This window comes from Asparagus officinalis, chromosome 1, assembly GCF_001876935.1.
Source record: "Asparagus officinalis chromosome 1, Aspof.V1, whole genome shotgun sequence".
Classification (NCBI taxonomy): Eukaryota; Viridiplantae; Streptophyta; class Magnoliopsida; order Asparagales; family Asparagaceae; genus Asparagus; species Asparagus officinalis.
This window is the reverse complement of record NC_033794.1, coordinates 66,537,065-66,558,680: the sequence shown is the minus strand read 5'-3', so window position 1 is coordinate 66,558,680 and position 21,616 is coordinate 66,537,065. Positions and strand designations below refer to the sequence as shown.

The 21,616-nt window shown below is 36.4% G+C and overlaps 1 pseudogene; it reads left to right on the top strand.

The window, feature by feature from the left end:
* On the top strand, positions 256-4,331 carry LOC109825428 (annotated as a pseudogene).

Sequence of the window (21,616 nt, the reverse complement as noted above, 5' to 3'; positions counted from 1 at the left end):
CTATGAAGTAGATGAAGTATAGACCATTTTTGTTACTTCCATATAAAAAATTATGTTTGTTTTTCTGTAAAAACTATTTTTGTTACTTCTTTAAAAGCTGACATGACATATAGCTGGCACCTCTATTTTCTTGATATTTTTTCGCCTGGGAATGCGCTGAAATACAATAAAAATTGATGTAGAGTGAGGTCCACCAAGAAAAAAATGATTATCATAATAATTATTAGGGAAGTCATCAGATTCCCTTCATCAACCGACTCTTCCCCTATCCTCACAACCGACTCTCCCCTTCCATTGATATCCTCACAATCGACTTTCACGGCAATTCTAGTCCCAGCGTGAAAGGGTTCCCTCAAGCTCGCGGCAATTCTAGTCCCCGCCGCCTTAGCGCCAAAAAGCGTTCTTCATCGTTCTTCCTTGAATTTTACTTCTGTATCCATGCACGATGAAGAGAATGGTTCTTACCTTGAATTCTGTTTCTGATTACAGACTTACAGTAGTCCAAAACTTGTACATGTTCATGGTCAGAAATACATAAAAGGCGTCCTTTTGATACATACAACATTAATGATTATATGAAACTTTGTGTCTTTACTTTTAGAAAGAGCAGCTTGTGGGTGTTTTAAGACGATTCCTATTTCAAGTTTTCGGCAAAATAGATTCAGAATATAAATTTGCAGATTGAAGCTCTTCGTGCACACAGGATTGATTCAATCAATAGTCCTACTATGCATTGAATGTTTGATTGAGGTTGTATTTGCTACCAAGCAAGTATTCAATCAATAGTCCTTTTGTGTTCTATAATTTCTCTATTTAGTGTCAAATCCCAGTTGTTCCAGGGATTTTTACATTTTTTTTTCAGATATACTTGTTTTTTTGTTGTAGAACGTGCCACCAGCCCTACTCGTTAATTTTCTGAGGGAGCACCGATCTGAATGGGCTAACTGTGGTGTTGATGCTTATTCTGCTGCATCCTTGAGAGCTAGCTAGCCCATATGCAGTTCCTGGGTTGAGGGCTAGCAGTGGTCTTTTTGGTGGTTAGGTTATATTACCTCTTGCTCATGCTGTAGAACATGAAGAGGTAATTAACTTTCTCATCATTGTATAATTGTCTGTGTACCTTACCTCCTTTGGCAATTTTATAACTCTGTCGTATTGCAGTTCTTGGAAGTGATTAGGCTAGAAGGTCATGGCCTCAACCAATATGATATTCTTATGTCGAGGGACATGTTTCTATTGCAGGTTTGTTTCTAGAATCTGAAGGCTAATTTTGGTATAATTGATACTAGAAACACCAAGTCTTATTCCTTTATGTTGTGGTGTTTGTGATGGCAGTTGTGCAGTGGTGTTGATGACAACTCGGTCGGTGCATGTGCACAGCTTTTATTTGCTCCTATAGATGAGTCTTTTGCTGATGATGCTCCCTTGCTATCTTAGGGTTTCGTGTCATACCCCTTGATCCGACAATTGTAAGATTACCTTTATTATATATCAAGCAAGTCAACTATGAATAATGGTCTCTTCGATTTCTTTTTAGGAACCTGCTTTTCAAATTTAAATCAATTATTTAAACTAATGAAATGAAATGAATTAATGATTACATCTATCTTTTATTCCTGGCTATTCTATAAATCTTGACCTTGCTTCGACTCTTTTCATCTCGCTCTGCAAGCGATAGTGCTTCAAATGTGTACAACCTGAGATCGGTTCTGACGATAGCTATCCAGTTTACATTTGAGAATCACCTCAGAGACAATGTTGCAGCAATGGCCAGGCAATACGTTAGAAGTGCTGTAACCTCGGTACAGGGAGTGGCAATGGCTATTGCTCCTTCGCAGTTAGGCACCCAGCTAGGAGTGAAGCATCCACCTGGATCCCCTAAAGCGCATACTCTTATCTATTTCTATTTCTATTTCTATTTCTATTTCAGGAGTATATTTGCAATGTCATGCAGATTCCTTAATTTCAATTGATGGCAACAACAACTCTATTTCTATTTCAATAACAATCCAAACAAGAATAAAATGAAAGTAACATGTATTAATTACTTCCTGGTAATATTTCTAAATATTATTCAAACAAAAAAAGTAAATGAAGAGGAAGAAGTTCTACTTCCATTACTTCTAAAAATATATAAAACAAATAAAAAAATGTTATTTCCGCTACTTCCTATTTCATAGTTTTAAAGTTACTTCTGTAACCTACTTATTACTTTCAATACTTCCATTATCCAAACTGGTCATTAGCAGATGCAGTTTGAAAAACCTTTTATGTGCTTTAGCGCATAATATTTCTTCTAGTTGTTTAAGCGTGCGACCTTTGTTTTTCAGATAAAGCAAGGAGCTTTTACTATTCCTCTGTTGAAAATCTTCTATGATGTTGTTCCCTTGAATTATTTTTGTATCTTTTTAGCTTGTTATGATTTTTCAGTTGTCATGAAATGGCATTATGCACCTTTTGGATTAGGCACAAAGGAAAACACCTATGCTAATGTGGCGAGGTATGTTTGGTGGCTTCTAGCAATTATCATACATAGCTTCTCTCCACATTTGTTCTTCATACGCACCGGTCTGCGATTTTCTTGCTTGTTAACATATTGTCTCTAAATTATGCTCATATATAAGTAAATTGTAACTATATAAATAATCACCATATATGTTCATGTACTTAACCATTACCTTGCGGCATGCATAAAAAGATGCATGCAATAAGAGATTCGCGGTTTCTGTTGAGATATCTGCTCATCAATCCTTTATTTAATTAATAGGATGAATGAGGCCCAAGAAATTTTTCTCATTTCTAAAAATAGGGAATAGATACTTTTTCCAGCGTCTATGGCTTTCTTGAGGTTGGTCACATCGTTTTTTGTTGCAAATGATGACTTCGTTTTTGTGTTAGCTACAAATTCCTGATTTCGATATGTTTAGTTAGAAGAATAGACTACATTAGTGTTTTTAACATCTGAAATTTCATGGTTTTTTGTATTTTGTGAGCTACAAGGCATGCGAAAATGATAGAACTAGCTAATTATTTCAGAACTACTTCGTGCATTTAGACCAAACACAGCCATTGCAATAAAAAAACAGGAGATACAAATTTGTACGTTGATGTGTATTCTATTGAAAATTAATAACATGCAATTACGCCAATGCAATAAACATTACACAATCAAAAATTTCCCCTTTTCCAATTATTTAATTGGAGCTTGAATTCTTTGCCTTCCCTCCGCATCACACGATGGGGGTCTATGCTAGTATAACATGAATGGATTTGGTCAGTTGCATCTCAGCTTCAGACTTGCATGGATAATCTTGACATCAATCACATATCATACGCTTTTTTATTCCAAATATGCTTTTTTTTAATCCAGATAAGCTAAACATCACAGGCTTATCATATGCTTTTTCAAGGAATGCACCAGAATCCCTATTAACCCATATACCTAATACTAGTAATTAATAAGCCAACGCATTCATTAATACGGAAAACTTGTCTGGTTTTGAAGGTTTAAACGTTTTAAGTCTTGAACCTTAATCACATATCAAACTCTAATACATATTTTTTCCATATGAAACTCATAAGCACCAGTATTCACCCACCCCCTCCCCCCCAACCCCCAAAACACAACCCTCCACCCCCACCAAACAACAATTAATAATAATAATAATAATCATAGATCAATCTGCTGTCTCGTCCATTTGGTTTTTATATTGAACTAAACAATAATAATGCAAAGTTGCAAACCAACCTCCTAGCAATCATCATGGTTCACCATGAACATTGGTATTAGATGCAGGTAATTGATCATGTAGAGTGAGCCATATTAGTTGTATTGGGAAGGTTGTGCTTCCATGCTGTTGTTGGTGGATTTGGAATAGCCGCAACTTCCTCATTTTTAGAGATAGACAGCAAAATTCTGATCTTATTGCAGCTAATGTGGCTAGATACACATTCCTTTGGGCAGGTGCTCATGAAGACAAGTTGGCTAAAAGGATCTGAAGGGCAGCAATCAAGTTGCAGTTTGATGAAATAGCGAAGAAGAAAGCAGCAGTTGAGGTGGGAGACAACTTCTCCGCAAATTAGACCCAGTGTTGGCTTGGTCTTCCTTTTGGTCTTTCTTTTGGGAAGTTATCCTGAGGAGTAGCTTCCACCTCAAACTCTTTTTAGTCAATAAACTTCCTTATGTAACTTAATCGTTAACTGGTGATGTGATACCAGCTTAGGTTGGTGACTCTCAGGTTTTTTTGTCTTTTTATCTTCTACTTGACCTCCTTTTGGTGGGTTAGGAATGTACTTTTAATGTATGGTTTTTTGTATAAATATATATACAATGAGCAGGAAAGCTTTTCCTGCTTTTTCAGCTAAAAAAAAAGTAGTTTTTCGGTGGCATTTTACCGCCTCCATAATTTAGCAAATCCTAACATTTCTATGCCACATTTTTCACTTGACTTCTCATCCGAGCTTATTTTTATTCTATACATACACATAGTCTTTGCAAGGGTGTCACAAGATTACATAGGGAAAAAGTTGCTGTGAGGAGGGAAATCTTAGGGTGCGTTTGGATACCATTATGAGTTTTTTGTGGTGTTTTTTTAAAGAAATACCATGGCATTGTGTTTTTTTCCCAAAGTGTTTTAAAAAAAGCATTTTGAGTTTCTTAGTCAATACTAGTTTGACTATTTCCATACACATATATTATATTATAATAATATCATATATGAAATAACACATATATGTTATAATATATTTTGTATTAACTAATATACTATATCCTATTATATTAGCTAAATATTATAATATAAACTAATATAAGATATATTATATTAATTCATATAATAATTTATTATATTATATTATGTTTATTATATTATTTTTAATAGTATAACATATTTTTTGTATACAAATAATCTATATTATATGATATTACATCAATAAATGACATGCTTTGCTTTAATATTATAGCACAATATAATATAATAAACTGACTTTATTATACTTTAACACTCTTATTATATTATATTAATTTAATATAAAGTATACTAATATAATATGTTATATGAAATAGAATGGCAAATTATTTATTTTGTAATATTTTATATTTTTAAATATATTTTATAATTTCCTATAATATTTAACTATAATATTGTCACACCCCGCTTCCCAAAATACATGGGAATCAGAACGTGAACAAGCTCGCGACGTATTAGAGTAAGGAGAATAAATAAAACTAAACATTTCCCCTCAACCTAATACGCTAAGCGTCAAGAAATAAATGCAAATGCACAGATCCCCGATCACAGATAGCGAGAATATAATAAACAACTCAGAACAGAATATCCATATCACAAGTGAATATCATCCAAGATATAATATTCAGGTCAACATGCCCTTATACAAAATTGAACAATTGAAAACTGAAGAGATTTAAAATACATCGTTCAACGGAAAAAAGGAAATACTGCAAAAGTAAACTAAGACCATCAACTAAGAAGAGATAACTGAACTTCGGCCTATTCTTCAACTCTATCTGCAAGGCACTCTTGCTGAGAATATCTTGGCTCTGGCACATCTCCAACCTGGACATGTCCTTCCTCTAAGTCTGACATATACCAGAGAAAACAGGTGTACGTCAGTGTGCATGGCACACGATAAGATCCAACAAAAGAAAAGAACGAACGAAAACCCAATGCGAAAAACGATACAACAAAAGAAATGACAAAGAAACGTGCAACTGGAAATCCAACAAAATCAACATAATGCAAATCAACTACTAAAACTTGATAAACATAAAGCTAACTGCATACAGTAACCGGGTCGAATACTAACCATCCTAAAAACTCACTGGTCCACATCTCAAATAGGTCAAGATTCGCATTTCCGGAAATCTGAATGTTCACAATCCTCTACACGCATCCAATACCGCGAAACGATTCGGTAAGAGGACTACACGCAATCCGATTTCAGCTTGGTCCGAACTCAATCAAAACTCGGGGGACGAAACGATTTTACTAGCCACGTGCAAAATGATTCATTGGCCAAACAGACTAACCCCAGTGCGAAACGGTTCACTGGTGTGAGCCTGGAAGATAATCAACAATCGTATCCGATCATGCGAACTAAGACTTTCCCACCCCAACTCTTCTCGTTTTATAAGTCAACAATCATAATCCACACTAAAACTCTGGTTCACCTCCTAAATTCAGTCAACGCACGCACACATGTCACCAAGTCTGTTCATGACGCATGAGGCCAATAAGTCATGAACTACTAAGGTTCTCAAATACAATAAGAAATAATAAATAGGTCTAACTGATTCTATGCAATAACATTATGACATGTCAAATACATTAAAATAGGATTGTACAACATGAAATGTAATCGTGAACAGTAAAATTATGCATGCAATCCGGTTTCATTAATATCTTGTTATTCGAACTTCTAAACTACTCATAAAAATTATCAGCAGCTAAGTAACATCTAATATAACTACAGTCAAAAAGGAAATTGAAATCCGTAATTGTTTTACACATGAAATGTCGCAGTCTATAACCATCAAACACAAGATTATAAATTAACTTAATTCAAAATAAATAATTCTTTTTCCTTCAAAATGAAATTCTTTTAAAATATTATAAATTCTCTAAAATGATTCAGTTGTTAAAATAAATTCTTTTAAATTTATAATAATTATTCTAAAAGTACTATTTATCATATTGTTGTGATTTAATTAATATTATTCATGAAAAAATCCTACGCAAATAATAATATATCACATTCTAATCTATGCATATACTTCATAATATCCAAATATTGAAATAACGAGCCACAAGTAAAAGGAATCCTGCTACTACTATCTCTATACAGATATCTAGTTATCTTGTTTTAATTTATATTATTCAAATGCATACATCTCACATAAAATAACTATTCTTATTCAGCATACGAGTATCTTGCACATCTATATAGCAGCATATTTATTTAACACAACAGTACCTATTTTTAACAAAAATAATTATAATATAATTGAAGAAAACAATTGAGAATAGAGATCTTGCCTACGAGTTTCGTCGAACGAATCGACGTCGATGTGCGAGGCTACGTGTGAGGCGGCAGTGACGAGCGGGCTGTGCTCTGCATCGGCGGCACGGATCTGACCTCAGGCATCGGTGGTGTCACGCCCCGAAACTGCAGCGAAAATTCATAAATACGGGGACGCGACAGCAACGACCCGTGCACGAGACAAGTCTTATGCACTGGTCAAGCCTGGCACTTCTTATCACATAGTTTATCTCATGATGTTCATAAACCTGCTGATGATAGAAGTTCAGAACAACTATATATATGTATATAATCGGTACTTACAACTCACAAGCTCACCGTCATAAGCATTTCACAAAATAAAGCACATTCTTCATTGTATATAACATTCAAAAAGGAGGCTTTTCCTATAACGCCTCTCAGCAAAACGCCACAACCAAAAGCTTGGATAGTATGAAGTTACACCGGATCTGAAAAAAATTAAAAAACGACGGGGTGAGCTAGAGTTCAGTGAGATCATTTCTCACTAAAGTTCCTAGATAACTAACAAAATAATAATAATAATAATTTCCAGAATAACGAATTATAAGTTTTGAACCAGAAATTAAAAAATAGCAAAATACGATCCAAATATCATAATATTATCATCTACAAGAAAGAATACAACAGTTATATTTTCTTTCTTATGTGTAACTGAATATACTATAATATTTTATTAAAATCAAACCCTTTCGAATCAAGGTAAACATTAACAAGAAAAGAAATTACTAAATTGGGTACAAAACAAGAGGACTATTATTTTCTCAATTTCACAGTCAATTGTCAGAATCTTAAATCTCGATGAATCGTATTCTTCGAATTCACGCTCAAATATCAAAATCACAAATCTATTACTGTTAGGCGATGTGGACTCTAGAGGTGGCTCCTACAGGCTCTAGAGGTGGCTCCCACCACATTCACACGGTATAGCATTTAGCCCCGTATGGCACTTAGCTCCACATTCCGGCTAGTAATTCATGAAACACAATAGTCACCTCATATGTCACACTAAGGCTACGAATTATAACCCAGTAGCATGGGAATGCGTAAAACACATCAGATAACAGATAATTCTCGGGAATCGAATGCACCTAACACTGTCATAGGTTAGTGACCAAAACAGATGGGCCAAATAAAGGTGCATTCACCATATGGCAGGCAGAATCACTTCATAGTGGACTTTTGAGGGTTTGAAAACATCGAGAATCACTAGTCAAATCAGAAATACCGTGCTTATCAGAATTTACAAATATTTTCAAATGAAGTGTACGAGGGTGAACTCTCCATCCCAGTTAAAACAGTTGACGAATTTCACTTTTCTTTATTTTTATCAGATACTAAGTCACAGAAATTCTTTGAATCCATTAAACTGTCGAAGCACATTCAAAATATTTCTTTTCTTCAAAATCTTTCAAATAAAGCAATTCCCACAATTATTTGAAATCGCATGAGAACCAAAATTCACTTTTCATAATTCACATAAAATCAAATTGATTTTTTTCATATTTTATACGAAATCAACATCGTATTACGGCTTAGGCCACAACAAAAGTAAATCAAATCACCTTTAAGTTTATATACATGAAAATGATATATTTTTTACTTTTCGATCACAAGATAAATCAATTATAATTCTCATGCAATTTTATATTACAAAATTCTAGTGAGAAATGAACTCACCTCTTGTGGGCACAACTTCCTCAAAATATTAGTTCCCTGGATATCAACCAGATCCTATAATATAAGATATAAGACTAATTATTAATTCAGGACAAACATATTACAGGTTCATCAATTCATAATCTAGCGTCGATAAATTCAAATATAACCAATAACAATTTAAAATAGGGTATATGTGAACTTATTACCAACCTTAGCAATTTACTCAGCTTAATTCCTAACTAAGTCTAAATTTTCTGGGCCTGGTTGCAATTTATTGAACAACATGACCCTTATGAATATTTTTATTTCTTTTTATCTTTGGACCTATATACAAACTAATAATCTTTTAGGGGCCCCAAAAAATTTTATTATTTTAACTTCTCATTCTCTCTCCGCTATCTCTTCTTCCCCTTTCCTCCTTTTCTCATTTCATTCTTTTTTCCGTTTCTTTTTTTTTTCTTCTGCTCTCTCTCTCCCCTCCGCGACCAGTCGGCACGACCACTTCTTGCGTCGTCGTCGGGCTGGTATCCCAAGGTGAGGCTCCCTGGCGATTGGGTCGATGACGACTCTCATCGACGGTCAGGTATGTGTTTCTATTGTGACTATCTTGTTTGTTCAATTCCTTAAGAAATCGGGCATTAATCCCTTAAAATCAAAGAAATCATCATGGAGAATGGTCTATACATTTGGATGGGCTTAGATTATAGGTGAAATTCCTCTCTTCTTCCTTTTCCCTAATCTTCTTCCTCTTCTTCTTCTTCTTCTTCCTTTCTTTTCTTTTTCTCTTCTTCTTCTTTTTTTTACCCCAATTTGCTCCTGATTCCTCCCTATATATATATATTACTGTAAATCGGTGATAACCACCGACAGGGGAAGGCGGTGAGAAACTCTGACATGTAATAGTAATACTAATATTATTATTATTATTATATATTATCATTTTTTTATCTGGGGTTATTACACTCTCCCCACCTAATAAAAAGTTTCATCCTGGAAACTTAACATACTTCAATCTCCAAAGAGCTCTGGATGTTTCTCTTTCATAGTGATTCTTCCACTGAACTTTCACATATCTTATGGTACGATGCTTAAGTACTTGTTTCTTAGAATCCACAATGCACTGAGGTTTCTCCTCATAAGTTAGGTCAGGTTTGAGCTCTACTGGCGATAATTCAATTATCTCATTTGGATCTCGGATGAACTTCTACAACATTGATATATGAAATACGTCATGTATTCTAGATAGAGATGGAGGTAACACTAATTTATACGCCACTAGACCAACTCTTTCCAGAATCTCAAATGGACCAACGAATCTCATACTTAACTTCCCTTGGATTTCAAATCTCTTCACTCCTCGGGTAGGTGAAACCTTTAACAAAAAAAAACCGTCCATCTAAAATTCCAATTCTCTTCTTCTTTGGTCCGCATAACTCTTCCGGCAACTTTGTGCAGTGCAAAGATGTTCCCGAACTAATTGAATTTTATCAATTGCTTGTCGCACCAATTTTGGTTCGAGAAATTTTCTTTCTCCAACATCGTCCCAATAGGTAGGAGACATGTATTTTCTTCCATAAAGAAGTTCATATGGTATCATCTGAATACTAGCCTGATAGTTGTTATTATATGCAAATTCAACCAAGGGCAAATAATCTTCCTGCGATCCTTTCATATCTAGTATACAACATCTCCGCATATCTTTTAGTGTTTAAAGTGTCCTTTCTGATTGGTCGTCCGTCTATGGATGGTAAGCTGAGCTAAATTTTAGTTTAGTCTGTAGATCTCTATGCACATTTTTCTAGTATTCTGATGTGAAACTAGGATCTTGGTCAGAAACTATTAATATTGGTACATCATGCAATCTCACTATCTCGTTAATGTATAATTTAGTCAGCTTTTCAAATAAAAATTTCATATTAATAGGTAAAAAAATGTGCTGACTTAGTCAGTCGATCAACAATCACCCATATCACATCATTCTTCTTTAAAGTCTTGGGAAGACCAGTGATGAATTCTATAGTGATCTTTTTCTATTTCCACATTTGTATATCCAAAATTTGGACTAAATTGGTTGGTCTTTTGGTGTTCAGCCTTTACTTCTTGGCAAGTAAGATATTTTGCAACATAAGTAATAATCTCTTTCTTCATGTTATTCCACCAATAGATTTCCCTAAGGTATTTATACATCTTTGTTGATCCGGGATGCATAATATACAATGGTGTGCTTGTTTTAGAATCTTCTTCTTTACCTCTGTTATATCAGGCACACAAATTTTATTTCTAAACCTCAATGACCCATATTCATGTATTTTAAATGCTCTTCGAGTGCATTCTTCCACATCTTTCTTTATCTTCACTAGTTAAGGATCCTTCTGTTGGTTTGCTTTAATTTCATCTATCAAGGAATGTTGTATCACCATATTTGCTAGTTTAACCCTAATTTGGCGAATTCTAATTTCAAATCCAGTACGATCTAACTCCTCCAATAACTATCTTTGAGAAGTAATTAATTATGCTAGATTGCATGTACTCTTGCGGCTCAAGGCATCGGCAACCATATTCGCCTTACCGGGGAGATAATTGATCGAAATGTCATAATCCTTTAGAAGCTTCAACCATCTTCTTTGCCGCAATTTTAACCCCTTTTTGAGTGAATACATATTTCAAACTCTTGTGGTCAAGTGTATATTTCACATTGTACACTATATAAACAATGTCTTCAAATCTTGAGGGCAAACACTACTGTCGGTAATTCCAGGTCATGAGTGGGATAGTTCTGCTTATAAGGTTTTAACTACCTTGAAGCATATGTTATGATTTTTCCATTTTTCATAAGAACACATCCAAGTCCTCTTCTAGATTCATCACTGTAGATAGTGAAGTCTGTATCTCCAGAGGATAATGCATGTATTGGAGTAGACACTAATCTGCTTTTTAACTCATGAAAACTTTTCTCACATTCATCTGACTAGATGAATTTAACCTCTTTCTGGTTAAGACAAGTCAAAGGGGAGGCAATACACTACAACGCTAAAACATGAGATACCTAATTTCATAATTGAACCACATTCTTTCTTTCACTTGTACTAACAAATAGATATTCACATATTTTGTTAGTAAATTCTTATTAAGTGGACATATAAGTACTCTATTGGTGACTACTATTATCGAAAAAACTTTGGCAAGGATAAATATGCTCCCACAATTTATATAATCATCTCCAATTATTCTTCTATTTGCAAGTATAAAAGCTTAATTTCAATTTTGTTCTGAAGTGTTGTTCAAGTTTTCCCACATTTGGAATGAAACCTAAATTCAATGTTAGATATTATAGCCACTATTATTCAATACAACTCACACATCTTTAATACATATGGTCATTACTATTCTGACTCCTAAAGCCAGTTAGAAAAGTGCATGTCTGTCTACTCTCATTGCCATAAAAATATAATGAGTTCAAACAAAGTCTACAATCTTATCATGCTCAACCTTCATAGGCTCAAACATCAAACATAGAGACATCAATTAGCATGAACTTTTTCTTACCTTTGATTAATAATTTTTTTCCCACTGTCAAAAATATCACAACAATGTACTATCACAATCCTTTTGATCAAGATAATTTGAAATCTAAAAATAAGTAAATATCATTGCAGAGTCATAAATCTGAATATCAAATCTAGCATATTCCAATATATATTTTTATTTGGTGATTGAAATATAAATATCAGTATTTCACTTTGCACTCAAGAAATCTACCTTTACATTCCTTTGACTAATGTGATAATCAAAACTGAAGTCATAAATCTTTATTGATTTGGACTATTTTCTTCTCATACAATGTCTCTTTCATGGTAATTATAATTCTTGAGATACTAATAATCGGTGTAAATACCGTCTATTCTACAACTCATATGACTTAATCTTCCAAGATCTGTATATATTCCCATTTTGTATAGAATGGTTCAAAGATAGTATATGAAAATTATTGTATACTAATAAAATCCACTGATCGAAATAAGTGCATAAACAAATCAGTCCTTTCACAAAAAGCCCCTTTTTTGCACTACTCATTCAGGATAAATCGCATATTCATTGTACATTAAAAGCAATTGAGAGCTATTATCAAAGTCATCACTTCATAAGTTTTCACTATGTGCTACATGATGACCGAGGGGAAATAATATAGTACATCTTAAAACATTTTCAACATCTGCACTGTAAACCTAAGTGGGCTAGCATCAAAATTCTTATACTAAAATAATGTAGTGACTACAAAAGCAAGAAATACTTTTCAACAACTTCACATTTCTTCAATTGTATGAATAATTTATCATATATCAAACATTGCAAAAACATTTTTTTTGAGTGTCCTTCAACTCATGGTATTCTTTCTTGCACTTGTTAGAATACTAAAAAATAAATCAGACATTCAACATAGGTCTAGAGACATCGAAAGCTATTAATATATTAACAAACTAAACGAAACAATCTTTAATCAAAATTCAAAATGTAATAACTTTATCTAAAATTTTAGCTCTATCATAACGTCGCAAAAATAATCCTCAGATATTCTTTTGCCCACGCCGACTCTTGAATAAAATATTCCTACATCATCAAAGAGACCACTACAAATGGATCCAGTTATGATTAGACTATCTCATTCACCAAACAAAATTTTTGAAGTTTACCGATGCATTGTCATCTGGTTGGTGTCATCAAGGAATAATATCATAATTCATAAAAACAATCATCAGTAACATTAATCTATGAAATACACAAGTTATGTACATATCAAATATTTAAGTAATAACCACATATTTTTACCCCTGTATTATGCTACACAAGCTATATATGTAAGTCCTTGAAAAATCAAATCAAAACTAATAACATTCATAGTCTTCCACATTTATAAAGTCTATACTTCCATGTTTCTAACTAGAATCCATACATAGAATTTTCTATATTCATTAACGAACTAAGCTGGCATACTATCTACTATAACCTTTCAAAATAACCATCAATTTTTTTCTATAAATCTCAAATGATAATCTCTCACATCAAGTGCCATCACAACCTAACATCACCAAAATAAATTTCTATAAATCTCAAATGATAATCTCTCACATCAAGTGCCATCACAACCTAACATCACCAAAATAAATGCATTTAGCATGAAAGTTTAATAATCTCTCACATCAAGTGCCATCACAACCTAACATCACCAAAATAAATGCATTTAGCATGAAAGTTTAGTCACAATGATCATCTATAACCAATCCCTTGAGTTTTCCTTATCATAATAGCATATATCATCAGATAATATTTCCATGAGTCACATATGTCAAACGTGCCTCCAATTAAGTTGAACTTATTCCCTTATATCCAGGAAAACTAAACAAGGAATTATGTAATCCATCAATCTAAAATCATATATCTCTATAACTAAAGTCGATCCAATAATATTCATATTGTCCTCAATTAGACTTCAAACTAAAACATCAACTTTCATTTCCATGCATCAAAATCCAATATTTTTTTTCTTTCATTACTTAATCATCTCCCAAATTAATTAGGACCTACACCCTAAGCTCTGATACCATCTTACTATCACGCCTCGAAACTACAGTGGAAATTCATAAATACGGGGTACGTGACAGCAACGACCCGTGCACGAGACAAGTCTTATGCACTGGTCAAGCCTGGCACTTCCTATCACATAGTTTATCTCACAATGTTCATAAACCTGCTGATGATAGAAGTTCAGAACAACTATATATATGTATATAATTGGTACTTACAACTTACAAGCTCACCGTCATGAGCATTTCACAAAATAAAGCACATTCTTCATTGTATGTAACATTCAAAAAGGAGGCTTTTCCTATAACGCCTCTCAGCAAAACGCCACAACCAAATGCTTGGATAGTATGAAGCTGTGACGCCCCTGGGTTCACACAAGGCTGCAGTCCAAGGTAAAACAAAGAATGTCAAACCTACCATACATCATACCGTGCAATAACATGTTTCACCATCATAATTACTATCTCTCTAGTGGAGTCAATAACAGGTGTAGGTACAAAAGCAAGTAAAAGATAACACAAGAGTCAACTGATGAAATAATAGAGATCAGATTAATATTTCATCATCTAACATACTGAAATACAAGTCAATATCTGAAATGAATAAACTGGAACTCCTCAACAAGTCTCAAATACATAAAGTCTGAAAAAAGAGGAAATAAGGCACACAGCCTTTACAACTTCTAGAACTAACTCTCAAAATGTCTAACAAAAGCCTATAGTGGAGCTCAAAAGTAAAATATAACTATAATAGAATAGCTGAAGCTAGAGTGCCTCGCCATCAACCTGCGACTCTCCGGGCTCCTGGCTCGTTACCTGAAAGGGGGAGGGACAACGAGCGTCAAAGCGCAAGCGAGCAACATCACAACCAACCCCAAAGAGAAAGGGCTCGTTGTATACAGAAAATATAGTTTTTAACATATATATATATAATCACAAAATCCTATTTAGGTAATTACAACGTGAGCAAAAGTACGTCAAGCGAAATAATCCAAACAAGGAAACCCTCATGTATATACCATGTAGCTCAGATTCTAAATACCTATGTATAAGAGGATTTTAGTATTTAGGAAGTTACAACACGAGCATAGGTACGTTGAGCGAAATAATCCAAACAAGGAAACCCTCATGTATATACCTTGTATCTCAAATTGTACATCCCTAAATACCAAACCTAAAATCTAATACAAGAACATTATTAGAAGAAGGCAAACTCATATCAGACTTAAATTACGGTGTCGTGTCACAACTCATATGAGTGTCTGTCCAGCTAATGCAAGTATAGGTGTTAACTCTCAAGGTCTAAACTGATGTAGTGGATGTCCAACACATGGACTGCATATGTAAACTGTTCAACACATGGACTAAAAGTGATAAGTGTCCAACACATGGACTACACATCATAATTACCCAATACATGGACTAGATGAGTTATATGAACATATGCATATACCCTAATTTCTCACGTGTCTCGGTGCGCAAACCTAAACTCGTGTCCGCATGTCATCTCACATGTAAAGATACAGGTTATACATTAATTTCTAATACCCGTCATTCGAGGCGACTCCTCGATCATATTTAAGCACGCAGCAATAATAAATATAAACAATTTCAGTTAAACTGAAATAACTCAAATAGATTCAAACTGAAGAAGTACAAAAGAAGGAAACTCCTCATCAGTTGACTCATTGGTCGACTCATCAGTCGACTAATAAGTCGACCCATCAGTCGACTTATAAGTCGACCAGACAAAACAGAAAACTAAAGATTTCTCCATCAGTCAACTCATTGGTCGACTCATCAGTCGACTCATGAGTCGACTCATTGGTCGACTGAGCAGAAAATCCCCAGTTTTACTGCTTTCGATGATTTTCTGCAAACATTGATAAACTAAGGTTCTCTTGTTCATGTCCAACAATAAATATCCGATTCTAACACATGTATATCAACAGAAATGAAAGATTTACATGTAATATTTTATATTAAAACCCTAAATATATTTATTCATGTTTAAAAGCATATTGAAACCATTAAATCACAATAAAACCCATGTTTAAACAAATTCCAGATCTGGATCTACATTTACGAATTCGTTTGTGAGTTTTTATAAACTGAAAACATTCTATTTTCGCATCATATGCTATAAAGATCTATTTTTTTATACACAAATAGTGATTTAGGCTCAATAAAACCAAAATAAAACCAACTAAAAGCATACAAACAGTGGGTGTAGGATTGGGCGAGATGTTACTCGCCTCTGATGTGTTATAAACTCCTGAATCCGAAGAGAGGACGATTCCCTTTGATAGCACAACAAAGATCCGCCGAAAACTCCTCCAAAACTCCTCTAAAATCACCAAGAACGAATCTAGGGTTTGAGGGGAGAGGAAGGCTAGGGTTTCTCTGGGATTCTGATGGAAAAATCACCAAGAACGAATCTAGGGTTTGAGGGGAGAGGAAGGCTAGGGTTTCTCTGGGATTCTGATGGGTTTTTGGGTTGGTTTCGGGAGGGGAGAGGAAGGCTAGGGTTTCTCTGGGATTCTGATGGGTTTTTGGGTTGGTTTCGGGTAAAATAATGTATATATATTACGGTTAAAACCCGAACAAAACCCAACCAAACCCACAACTGAAAGAAAACCCAAAATCAGCCCGTCAGTCGACTCATTGGTCGACTCATCAGTCGACTCATTAGTCGACTCATGAGTCGACTCATAAGTCGACTGAGCAGACCTAAATTCCAAATTTCGTGCATGTTTTGCTATTCAGCCAAAACCAACGCACAAAACTCTTTGAAATCACGCTCATACATATCTAATGACTTGTTATCAAGTATATTCGTGACCTCAAGTCATTTACCATAAATAGAATTATTTATACACTAATAATTCACATATACTTCTAACAAAATACGGGGTTCTACATTCTTCCCCCCTTAAAAGAATTTCATCCTCGAAATTCAGAAAGCATATTCAAACAAATAGTATCACTCTAGACGAGCATAAAATGATATTTATATTTAACAATCCAGGATGACTATATTCCCACTCAACCCTTAATCAAATGGAACTAGTACGTCGGGTGAAAAATCCAAACAAGGAACCCCCTATATATATACCATGTGTTCCAAAAGGTTAAAAATTGAGCGGAATTATCCTTATCCTAGCGTTAAATCTAAATATAATCACACAGATACTCGTGCACATAAATCAATTTACTTCCTCAATAAATGCAGGAAGTAGCGCTACATATTGTCTTCGCGCTCTCAGAAAAATAATCTTCGATGCCTACACTTAACTATCTAAAATGTAAATACACCCACTTAAGCCCTAACTAAATGGAACAAGTACATCGAGCGAAAAATCCAAACAAGAAACCCCTCATATATATACCATATGTTCCAAGTACTTAGGAGATAAGTGGTAATACCCTCATTTTAGTGTTAAGTATAAACTTCGTCACAATTGAATCTATAAGGCATATATAAATCATACAAAAAGCTTTAATTTACCTGCTCAAACATGTGTGGATAGTCACGACGCATGTATTCTTCGCGCTCCCAAGAAATCTCCTCAACGCCTCTTCGGTTCCACCGAACTTTCACTAAAGGAATCACTTTGTTTCTAAGCCTCTTGTCCTCCCTGGAAAGAATACCAACTGGAATCTCAATAGTAGTCAAATCCTCTTGAAGCTCAATCTCTGGTGCATCCAATACTCGCTGCTGCTCCTCATCATGCAAGTGTTTCTTGAGCATAGAAACATGAAATACATTTAGTCTGTATGACACAACTCCAATGCGCTCTAAAATCCGGAAAGGTCCAATATATCTCGGTGCAAGCTTCCCCCGTCTTCCGAATCGCTGAACATCTTTCATAGGCGATACCTTCAGCATAACCGCATCTCCAACATGAAACTCCAAGGGTCTTCGTCTCTTATCTGCATAGCTCTTCTGCCGACTCTGGGCAGCTAGAATCCTCTCTCTGATCAAGGCTACCTTCTCAGTAGTCTGCCTCACTAGCTCTGGTCCAAGCATTAAGCTATCTTTTGGCTCTGCCCAATATATCGGTGATCTACAAGGTCTCCCGTACAATGCCTCATATGGGGCCATACCGATCGTTGCTTGATAACTATTGTTATAAGCGAACTCTATCAGTGGAATATGCTCCTCCCAGCTACCCTGAAAGTCAATGACACAAGCCCGCAACATGTCCTCTAACACCTGGTTCACCCTCTCCGTCTGACCATCCGTCTGTGAGTGGGATACACTACTGTAAGATAACCTGCTGCCGAACGAATCCTGGAAACTCCTCCAAAAATGTGAAGTAAACGCTGAACCTCGGTCTTACACGATCGTGTCTGGAACTCCATGAAGTCAAACTATCTCTCAAATAAATATCCTCGCGTATGTTTCGGCGGTATAAGTAGTCCTCACTGGAATAAAATGGGCTGACTTCGTCAACCGATCCACAATCACCCAAACTGAGTCGTTCCCCTTCTTCGACTTTGGCAACCCTACAATGAAATCCATAGAAATGTCCGCCCACTTCCACTATGGGATGGGTAAAGGCTAAAGTGTTCCTGCCGGTCTCTGATACTCTACCTTCACCTGCTGACAGGTAAAACACTTAGCCACATACTCTGCAATCTCTCGACGCATACCACTCCACCAGAAGTGTCTCTTCAGGTCCTTATACATCTTAGTGGTCCCCGGATGTACTGTATACCTAGTACGATATGCCTCATCAAATAACTCACTCTTTAGCTCGGCACTGGATGGCATAACTAACCTACCCTTCATCCGTAGACCTCCATCTGCTCCAATGGTCCAATTAGCCTTAGGCTCTTTGGAAATCTCCTCCTTTCGGATTTGAATCCAAAAGTCTTCTAGTTGAGCTCTAACTACTCTGGTACTCTAAGATGGCTGAACTGACATAGCTCCCAAAAATGCACTGGCTCCACCAATCTCGGGTCTGAAATCAAACTGGCTAAGAGTAAGAAGATCTCTATACAATGAACACCTCAAAGCCGCAACCCGATGTCGACGCTTCCTACTCAAAGCATCTGCTATGACGTTCGTCTTCCCGGGATGATACTAAATCGCGAACTCGTAGTCCTTGATAAACTCAATCCATCTCCTCTATCTCTGGTTGAGTTCCTTCTGAGAGAAAAGATACTTTAGGCTCTTGTGGTCTGTGAACAACTCAAACTGCACTCCATACAAATAGTGCCTCCACGACTTCAATGCAAATACCACTGCTGCTAACTCCAAATCATGAGTGGGATAGTTCTGCTCATGCACCCTCAACTGCCGTGATATATACGCAACTACTCTCTGAGTCTACATCAATACACCTCCTAAACCTACCAACAATGCATCTGTGTAGACGACGAACGTCCTGTCACTACTCGGAATAGTCAAAACTGGTGCTGAAGTCAACTTAGTCTTCAAGATATTAAAGGCCTTCTGGCACTCTATACTCTAAATGAACTGTATACCCTTCTTCGTAAGGCGTGTAAGTGGCATCAAAATCTTCGAGAAGTCTTGGATGAACTTCCTCTAATTGCCGGCTAAGCCCAAGAAGCTACGAATCTCTTTCACCGTCTTTGGCGGTTCCCAGTCAAGAACTGCTGTCACCTTAGCCGGGTCCACTACTACGCCCTCTCTACTGATGACGTGGCCGAGAAATCTAACTTCTGAAAGCCCCAAAATTCACACTTGCTGAACTTGGCATACAACTGATGCTTCTGCAGAGTCCTCAAAGCTAATCGTAGGTGCTTCTCATAGTCTGCCTCCGATCTTAAATAAATGAGGATGTCGTTAATAAAAACAATCACGAACTGATCTGAGAAGGGATGAAAAACCCGGTTCATCAAGTCCATGAATATCGCGGGTGCATTGGTCAGTCCGAATGGTATGACCATGAACTCAAAAGATCTATATCGAGTAAGAAAGGCGATCTTGGGAATATCCATCTCCCAAACCCATAACTGATGATAGCCAGAACGAAGATCAATCTTCGACAAGAACTGTGCTCCCTGCAGCTGGTCGAACAAGTCATCAATCCTAGGCAATGGGTACCTATTTCAGATAGTGACCTTGTTCAACTCCCTATAATCAATGCACAATCTTATACTACCGTCCTTTTTCTTCACGAAGAGAACCGGTGCGCCCCATGGAGAATGACTCCGACGAATAAAACCCTGAGCTAATAACTCGTCCAACTGGGTCTGAAGCTCCCTCATCTCAGCTGGTGCCATGCGATAGGGTGCGGGGGATATCGGGGCTGTGCCTGGCTGCTACTCAATACAGAACTCAACCTCTCTCATAGGAGATAATCCAGGTATGTCCTGAAAGACATCCTGATACTCTGAGACAACTCTAGTCTCTAATAAATCAACACCCTGATCCTGTCGCATCACCTCCTCGATGTACGCCAGAAATGACTCTGCAAAACGGTTGCCCTGAGAGGTTGCCATAATCATCTCGAACCCATCGGACACTCGCAAATTGACTGTCTTCGCAAAGTAGTAAATACTAACATGGTAGGAAGACAACCAATCCATACCAAGGATGACATCGAACTCGGACATATGCAACACTATCAAATCAACCACGAACTTCGACTCATCTAGACTGATAGTACCTCCTACAAACGCTCTCCAGAAGCGATATCTCACCTAAAGGGGTGAACACTGATAAAGGGGTGTCTAAAGGCTGAGCTACAATCTGGAGTCTAGTCATAAAAACATACGAAATGAAGGAATGTGAAGCTCCCGAATCGAAGAGAATACGGGCGGGAAAAGAATTCACAAGAAACGTACCCTCCACCACTGCTCCGCTAGCTCCATGATCACGTGGTATTACCGCATATACCTTGCCTGTGGTTGGAGACTGCTCTGCTACTAGTGCTAGAGAATACAGCACTATCTGCCCCTGAGGAACCTCCTGAAATGCACGAATCTGTCCCTAAGTCCTCTGTGCTACGGGCGGTGCCTCAAGTCTCTTCTGTTAGCCCTGAACTCTGCCCTGCTGCCGCTGCTGCTGCTGGTTTGGGCCCTTGCCCTGCTGAGCTCCTGCTGGTGCGTCGCGACACTCTGATGCCTTGTGCTCGACCTTGCGGCAGTTATAGCAAACTCCCTAGAACTTGCGCTGCTGATGCGCTCTCTGATCATGCTGGGGTCCCTTCTTATGAAGACCTTGTTGCTACTGCTGGGATCCAGAAAAAGGTCTCTTGTTCTTCCCCTTATCCCCGGTCTATCCTGCCTTGGTCTTCCCTTCCTTATCCTTCTGAAACATG